Below are 8,391 nucleotides of genomic sequence, written 5' to 3'. Positions count from 1 at the left end.
GTCATTATTGCAATACTTTTATATAAGTTTCGGTCACGTTCTGGTCACTGCCTCCCTGACAAGAATGGAGGTCAGGAGGGCATTCAGATTAAACACCCAATAAGGTATTACCGCAAAATACGCTTTATTTATTTATTTTTTTTTCAACAATAAGCAAAAATAACAGACAAGAATGAAACAAATGCAAAATTTTAAACTAAGGTAAGATCAAGTGAAATAATATGAACAATCGCTAATAAGGAAATTTCTCCAGCAGGGGGGCTAATGCAATCAGTACACCTCATGCAGTGCACTGTAGGCAATACTTTAAGGAGCTTTGCAGCGTCACTTCGGCTCCTAGCTGCAACTTCTTGCATTCATTTAGTATACCTCCGTTCGTATTCTTTTTCTTCCATCGTACTTTCCACCCTCTTCTGACAATTGTTTCGTAGTGCAACTGCGAGGTTTTCCTCCTGTCACCCCTTGACTGGCCTCACATGTCCAAGCGCTTGGCCTTTGGCCTAAATTTTATATTCCACAGAATAGAAATAAAAGAAAACCAAGCAAAATTGGAAAGCAGTGGCCATCCTCATAAGGAGTAAAGATACACGATCATTTCGCTTCCAAGACGCTCTTTTAGTGTTACGCAAACCTTCATTAATGCAGGAAACAGAGCATGACATTCAAGGGGGATCGTCGACAACTATAGTCGAGTATTATGCAACGCACAATAACTTTGAATAAATCGTGTGAATTCTCTATAGATCAGACTTACTCAATCACGCAAGAATCCTCTGTTCTCAACACCCGTTTTGGATAACCGGCTTCTTCTGGACCATCGCACTTGGTTGCCCGTGAAGACTTATTGTCTTCTAGTGAGTGAGTTTCTTGAACTTGCCTTTCATTAGAGTTTATGACACAATCTTTTGTATTCGTTATTCGACATTACTGTTTACATGTCATGCATTCATTTACTACAAGGTTTTTCATTCAGAATAATTGTTAAGCATAATCATTAAGATCACCATAATTCATAATATCAGCTATTCATGTTGCATTCTCTGAAATATATAGCATATATAGGGTATTAGTTTTCACCCTGAACGGAAGTAATTTAGACACTGACAGCTTGCAATTAATAAGCCTCGGTAAAAGCGCTTTAGCGTGGCCAAGATAATTTTGTAAATATATTATACTACATTATTCAGAACAGCAATGATCGCAAATCAAACTCAAAGACTTGATTGAGTTATTCACAATGAAATGTTATACTAATATTTAGCATCGTGCAGCAAGTTCAGCTTTAATATGACTTTACTTAATAGGCTCCCAGTACCTAGAGCAAACCATTCTGCTACTTAGCTCTGAACTACTTATGACTGCCCCTAAAAGGAGTCTCTATCTGGCCAGGAATCGTGACATTCCTTGGCATCTGCGTTCTAGTAGACTTATGTCGATATAAGGGTAGGCAACAGGATTCCCAACTGAACAATTGGCAGGAATCAGGTGGAGAGGAATGGGACGGTGTTTGGCACCTCCAAAATAAGAGCGGAATGCATTTCTCATCTCTGAACGGTCCCAAAAGGGCACTGGACTGTTCTCTCCAGCTGTGGACAGGAAAGTGGGTTACAGTCTGGCAGGTGAAAACAGATGGGCTCAGCTACAACCAGCAGCCTTTCACGTCACCGAATATTTTCATTCACTTTAGGGAACTTGCTCTCAGAGTAAACAAACCAGCTGTGTGCCGGCACTGAGACCATGGGCCTAGAGGAGCCCTTGATCAGGAGAACTGCAGGCCAGTCTAACTACTGCAGGGTCAGAGGCAAATGAGGACCGGGGCTGACCATTAAGGGCCACGCTTAACAGGAAGATAGATGACTGCCCCAACACAGCTGGAGGGTGTATTGTCATAGTCAAATGAAAGTTGGACTCACCTGGGGTCATCGTGCTCCTTCTCATGCTATTGTCATTCGGCTGCTGCATCCATATATGTCACCCTGCGAAAAGAAAGTCGTGTAAAGGAGGAATCAGAGCTACAGGAAGGGATTCGTTGGGGGCGTGAAAGGTGCTAGGAATTTCTTGAGGCCTAAAGCAACTCCTCAAGAGGAATTACATAACATAATTAACAAGCAGTCGAGACAGCCAGAGATGATTTAAGAGAGAGATGGTTGAGTCTGTGCGTCTGCGTCCGTCCTTGAACAGACTTTTATTTTAACTCAGATGAATATACTATCAAATAAAAATAGAAACTGAAGATCGGAAATTGAATGAAAATGCTAAAGCAAGAAGAGAGAAGAGAGAAATTATGAAATGTAAAGGTAGGAAAAAAATAAAGCCTGTACATGTCTTCCTGGTACACACAAACTCATTATATACATAATACATGCATAATTTCTCATATTCCAGAACTGTGGTCATAAATACGACATGGCAGAAGAATGTTTTTGTACACAGACTTCAAGATATGCCAAAAATGAATCGATTCCCACGGCGATGAAGTTTTTCTTGTGGGAGAGGTATGGGAGGGGGGGGGGGGGGCGGGGTAGGGGACTGGAGGGTAAGATGATTAACATCTAGAGGTCACGTTTACATATTTCAGTCACAGCTAAAAAACAAAGACGCGTCCAATTGCGTCATCGCTGTATGAATAAGCTCCTTTGGCTAGAGGATATCTGTGCCTGACCTAAATTACATAAAAGAAGAAATATTATGTCGTATCATTTCTTAATGACACAGCTTGGAGTGTTGAGTTGAAAGGCTTCATTGGGAGCTGGTTAGGAAACTGGTATGGAATTGTAAAGATTCGTCATTTATATCTTTTTCGAACTCAGAGTCTTCAGAGTAGAAAACGCCTCCAAAAGATTAAGGTAAGTACAATTTTAAGGCATTGTTTCATTTTGCATTATGTATATGTATATATATATATAATATATATATATATATATATATATATATATATATATATATATCAGCCCAAAAATTGTAGCTCCAATCGTAAACTTAAATTATAGCAAATAACAGATTCCACCGAGGCTTCAAAAAAAGGTGGAGAAGTATTCGGCAATTTCGGCACGACCTTATTTTAAATGAAATTGATTAAATGTAACAATTTTCAGTTTTTTTGATGCCTCAGTGAAATATATTTGCTTCAGTTTGATTTTACGTTTAGCGCTTCAGTTCTATGACGTATATAGTATATATATATATATAATATATATATATATATATATATATATATAATATATATATCATATATATATATATATATATATATATATATATATATATATATATATATATAGATATATATAATAAAAGGAGCCCATAAAAACACCAAAATATAGAGATAAAAGTACTATATTTCAGAGACTGCTTCTCCCTCTTCAGGTAGATGAATGAGAAAAGTGGAATTCTGTTGTTACAGAACATTTTTACCAGTCATATATATATATATATATATATATATATATATATATATATATATAGAGAAGAGAGAGAGAGAGAGAGACGACTGAGAGACGGAGAGAGAGAGAGAGAGAGAGAGAGAGAGCGAGCATCATGTCAAGAATAGCGAACCCACTTTTTTTAAGACAATATTATACATCCTTGATATACACACCCGCACACACACACACACACACACACACACACACACACAGTACAGACATTCATATATGATGTTCTGACGACGTCTGACAACTTCGATAGTTAACATCTCGTGTTGTAGGGGTATCTAATCAAATGTAATCACAAGTTTAGGCTATTTCATTAATGGACGTACATCTCTTAATAGCAGTTGAATCAGCACGGGCAAAATAACTAAGTAAATATATTAGTCAAAGTTTTAACTGCGCTCGTTGTGTTACATAACGGTTATTTACTTATTGGTTTAGGCTTCTCTGGAATGTTATCGTTTGTATGTTCGGTAAGACTAAAGTCATGGACACGGGGTGGAGTATCACTAGCCTCCAGCAACTGTACCCGCATAACAGGTAAAGTTGTTCTACAGCATAAAACAGTGATTCATTGGACGACTTTACTCCACCGAATATTCTCGCGTCATTCGGAAAAGATAACTCTATCCAGAAACGAACGTGAACATCCAAACGACATGCAAAGGTTCGTGTTTCAGAAAAGTAGGTCATACTATGAATGTTTTGTTATTGAAAGTTGTTATTTTAGGAGGGTGCCCGCTGCTGCTATGGGACACAATAAGTTATAGCAAATCAAGTAGACTACTACAGTGCACAAGAACCGTAGGATATCCTGACTTCCAACAAAACACCTGTGGGTGAGTCTAAAGGATGCAATTTGCTTGTTGCGTTGCTTAGTTTGAAAGCGTAGCCATAAGAAACGAACGCTCTACCGGTGCTGGTACCAACAGAAAATCTTTGCAAATCTTCTGGGCCAAGGCTGTGAAGCCGAGCAAAGAATAGACGTCGACCTTTCCAGTGTTATAATTACCTGGTTAATCGATATCTCACATCGATCCTTACTGAGGTAGAAAATCCCTAGCCACCACGGTAAACAACATCGCTACGACGTCCAACCGCGTAATATACTAGTTTTGTCTTAACTTTCACCAATAGAAAAATTCCATAGGATAATTGAAGAGAAATAACGTCAAACGGAAATGAGCAGTATCCGCGTTAGGGCAGGTGGGTGGAGCGTTGCAAAGGTAGGCGGAGTTTATGTGCATGTGGTAACTGGTAAGAGAAAACGTAGCCCCTCTGACCAAACTGGCTACCATGTTTGGTTGGTTTGTAGTCTGCTGTGGCGGTTGACGGTGCCAACTTTGAACGCTTTCGCTCGATTTGTTCTCCCTGCTGTCGGTTTGTCGGCGGTACACCTTCGGATAATCTCTGTGCGATATAGATTTGGATTGTTTTTAGCGCTAGAAACGGGAAGCAAAGTTTGTGTTGGGGTTGTGGTGGTTTCCCAGCAAGAGACCTTTCAAGTCCGTCCAGAAAGTTGCGAATATGAAGTTATGAATGTTTTGCGCGCGTGTGCGTCTGTATGTATCTTCGGAGGGCGTGTATGAGTGAGTAGGATGAAGTGACACACTTCGCAAGTATCTCGCAACTACCAAAGGAAGGGAAGAAAAAGAATTCGGAATCTGCTGCCATGATTGATAAGATTAACCATAAAGAGTTGATCAAATGTCATCGTCAGCAACTGCATTAAAAAGGTATGTTCATTTCATTTATTTTTCTCCAGTCTCGTGACTTTGAGCATACTATGCGTAATGTAACATTACCGATGAAAATGAATTCGCTGTAACGTTCTTGAAAGAATGCTTATTCGGCGGCGTCTTACGTCACATTCTGCCTTGAGTAAAAGTACAATACCCACAAGGGAAGGTTTTGTAGGCGTGGTTGCCTATTATAGGCCTAAGCCTGCTGTTTCACAAGAATCAGAAACAAGTCACTGTAAATCAGAGGACGATGATAACATCTACTACCAAACGGTTAGCAAAAAATGGGTTCATCCTGTTAGCGGTTAGCCTAATTGTTGGTAATTTAAGATTGTCACTTTTTCATTTGAACGGAAACATACTAATTGACATAGCTTCTATTGTAACAAGAAAGGAAAGCCATAATTTTCAGGGATTTTCATGACATTTTAACTACTTAGGTCATATAGTTACGTAGTGCAGACAGTCTTAATATACTTCCCGCCCTTGCACATAGTACCGTTCTTCAATGACAGACAAGGCTTGTCGAAGACCGTTAAATCAAATGTTGATTGATTGAAAGTGCTTTCAAAGTTTAGGCAGCGTCGATTTCAAACAAATAAATGAATGGATAGGAAATGAGGGATGGAAAGAGGTAGTTTTCAACAGTCGTTTCAACACGTAGAGAGACGATAAGCATAGTAGATGGGTTGGAAATAACACAAGCAATGAGAGAAAGTGTCAGTTTAGTGTGAAGTATGTCATGCCCTGGTTTCAAGAAAAAAATAATCAAAAGATAGTAGAGACATCTCTCCTATGCTTTATCTTCCATTATCTCCACGCATCTCCCTTCCATTATCTTCACGCATCTCCAGCCGTTTCTCTCTTAGGTCTAATCCACATAGGCCTGGGTGTTCCAATTCTGGTGCCCATAAGAGCCCTGCCGTCTCATTCTGTTCTCCCATGTTGTGAGGAGGACAGGTCCAAGCCATTTCCATTTCCCTCTCATCATTATCTCATCTTTATCTCATCTACATAAGGATTCCGTATTTTCCCTTATGGTACCATATCTGTGCTCTCATCTGGTTCTTAAAATTCATCCTTCAGCTTGACTCTCAAATCTTATCACGCCATGTTAGATATCATTCCACTAGAAGTATTTGAACATTTTCAACATCATTAATCCTTCTCGATCTGAAGTTTCAATCCTTATGGGCTCATGGATAATTTGTTAGCTTTACTTGTTTAACAGTCTGCCATAGTGACACAAAACCTTCTGTGGAAGACTGTCAAATGTCTTATCGTAATCAACTTCATTCACTATTAGAGTTTATTTAAATTCTGTACAGCGCAGCACAAAATGTCTCGACATGAATATTTGATCTGCGCAACTCTGTCTTTTGTGAACCAGCTTTAAATCTCTTAAGCTTTGTATCAGTTTCACCAACCATGTGAGCATAAGAATATCCTGTGTGTGTGTGGAAAGAGAAAGTTATATGGGTTTTGTTCAGTAGGCTTCTCTCTCTCTCTCTCTCTCTCTCTCTCTCTCTCTCTCTCCTCTCTCTCTCTCTCTCTCTCAGCCCGTGAATATATCAAAGGCGACATCATGATGTCAGAATTAATCAAGGAATGAAGGCCACAGACATAATCTTGTACACATAGGCCTACACTCACGTGCGCTCACATCCATTGCCTAAATACGCTACCATTATAGTATTGGAAAGATGACTCTGAAACTTAGTTAGCTATGAGTTGATCGATTTTGCTCCCCCAGACGAATTAAAAAAAAAAAAAAAACAACGATAGCATAAAGGACATTATCAAATATGGTCTTGTGGCCGTGGGGCGGCTCTATGGGGAAGAGTCACGGGGGTAAGGCAAGACCGAGAATACGTGGCGTCAGATAGAGGTAACGAAATCGCCACGCCCCCCAGAGACCACGGACTGACTAACACCTGTCGTATTAAACTCTATAGCAGTCATCCGAAAGAACCACCATTGTCTGTGAGTCTGAAAATGTCGGTGACGTACTAGGCTGACCTCCACAGCAATATCTTTATTATATAAAAGTGTTGTGGTCTAGGCGGTGTCTGCTGTTTAAAATAAAGGCCAGGCGCCGACCTTTTCCTTCGTTAAAAGCTCTTGCCAAAACCGTTAGTTGACAGTTACTTCTTAGGCCGTTGGTTGTTAAATACCAGTTGTATCCTGTGCCCTTCGCGTGATTTTGTGGAATGTGTTGAATGTCTAGATCTAGTTCTTATTTCAAGTAGCAAATTCTTTTGGTGAATTTATCAGGCTTCCTTTAATAAGGTTAAGTCCACGTCATTTGGAAGACGAGACGAAACCACGAAAGTCTCGTCTTCATGTAAATATGCAGTCTCTCTCTCTCTCCTCTCTCTCTCGTCTCTCTCTCTCTCTCTCCTCTCTCTCTCTCTCTCTCTCTCTCTCATATATATATATATATATATATATATATTAATATATATATATATGTGTGTGTGTGTGTGTGTGTGTGTATGTGTGTGTGTGTGTGTTGGGGGGATATTAGTGAAATGTGATACCGGTATCCGATAAGTAATCGAGAGTAACGGTAGTATCGTATAAGCGTATGATGAAGCATTGGGCGTGCATTGCGTGTACGTATTGCTGTATCCCGGCTGTATGCTGTTAAAATCTTGCCAGAGTGCTGGAAAGCTATGATAGATATTTCTTACAGCCATGACATATTTTTGTAAATATGGTGGTGCTAGAAGGATGCCTTTTCGTTTAAAATCTCTTTTGTTTTTTTTATAATTGCTTTTTCTTAATCCTATGGATACGGCAATAACAAAGAATTTCCTTTATCTTTTTAAATCTTTGCATGACTGGGAGCAGATTTGTTAATATTTCCTTGGCCCCTAGAAACAAAAATGTCACTCTGGCCTTCGTTATTTAAATCACACCTTTAATAGAGGAGGTATTAAAATGCCGCGAAGAGAATGACGACTTTGCAGGGGAAGGCAAGAACAACAGCAGTGACAACATCTGAGCGGAAATGGACAGAATTTTTCGGCATTCATTGTGAAATTGCAGGCGGTATCGGGTGTGTGTGTGTGTGTGTGTGTGGCGGGGGGTGTGCTTGTGCCGGTGGGCGGAAAGGGGTTTGGCGTGCTGAGGAAGGGAGGAGACGCCAAGGTCATCATAAGACGATCGTGATATTATTGCTTTCTGTTGCACTTGCTTATTATTATTATTATTAT

General features: G+C 39.6%; 1 protein-coding gene across 2 annotated transcripts in view; it reads left to right on the top strand.

Moving 5' to 3' along the window:
- The first annotated feature begins 4,731 nt into the window (after positions 1-4,731).
- LOC135226294 (ubiquitin carboxyl-terminal hydrolase 2-like) overlaps positions 4,732-8,391 on the top strand; it is a 186,479-nt gene continuing 182,819 nt past the window's right edge. For both annotated transcript variants that reach the window (XM_064265738.1, XM_064265736.1), the window contains exon 1: positions 4,732-5,167. The gene's annotated coding sequence lies outside the window, so the exon portion shown is untranslated. The remainder of the gene's footprint in view (positions 5,168-8,391) is intronic.

This window comes from Macrobrachium nipponense, chromosome 20, assembly GCF_015104395.2.
Source record: "Macrobrachium nipponense isolate FS-2020 chromosome 20, ASM1510439v2, whole genome shotgun sequence".
NCBI classification, from domain to species: domain Eukaryota; kingdom Metazoa; phylum Arthropoda; class Malacostraca; order Decapoda; family Palaemonidae; genus Macrobrachium; species Macrobrachium nipponense.
Note: the sequence above shows the minus strand (reverse complement) of the source record. Positions and strands in the feature narration are given on the sequence as shown.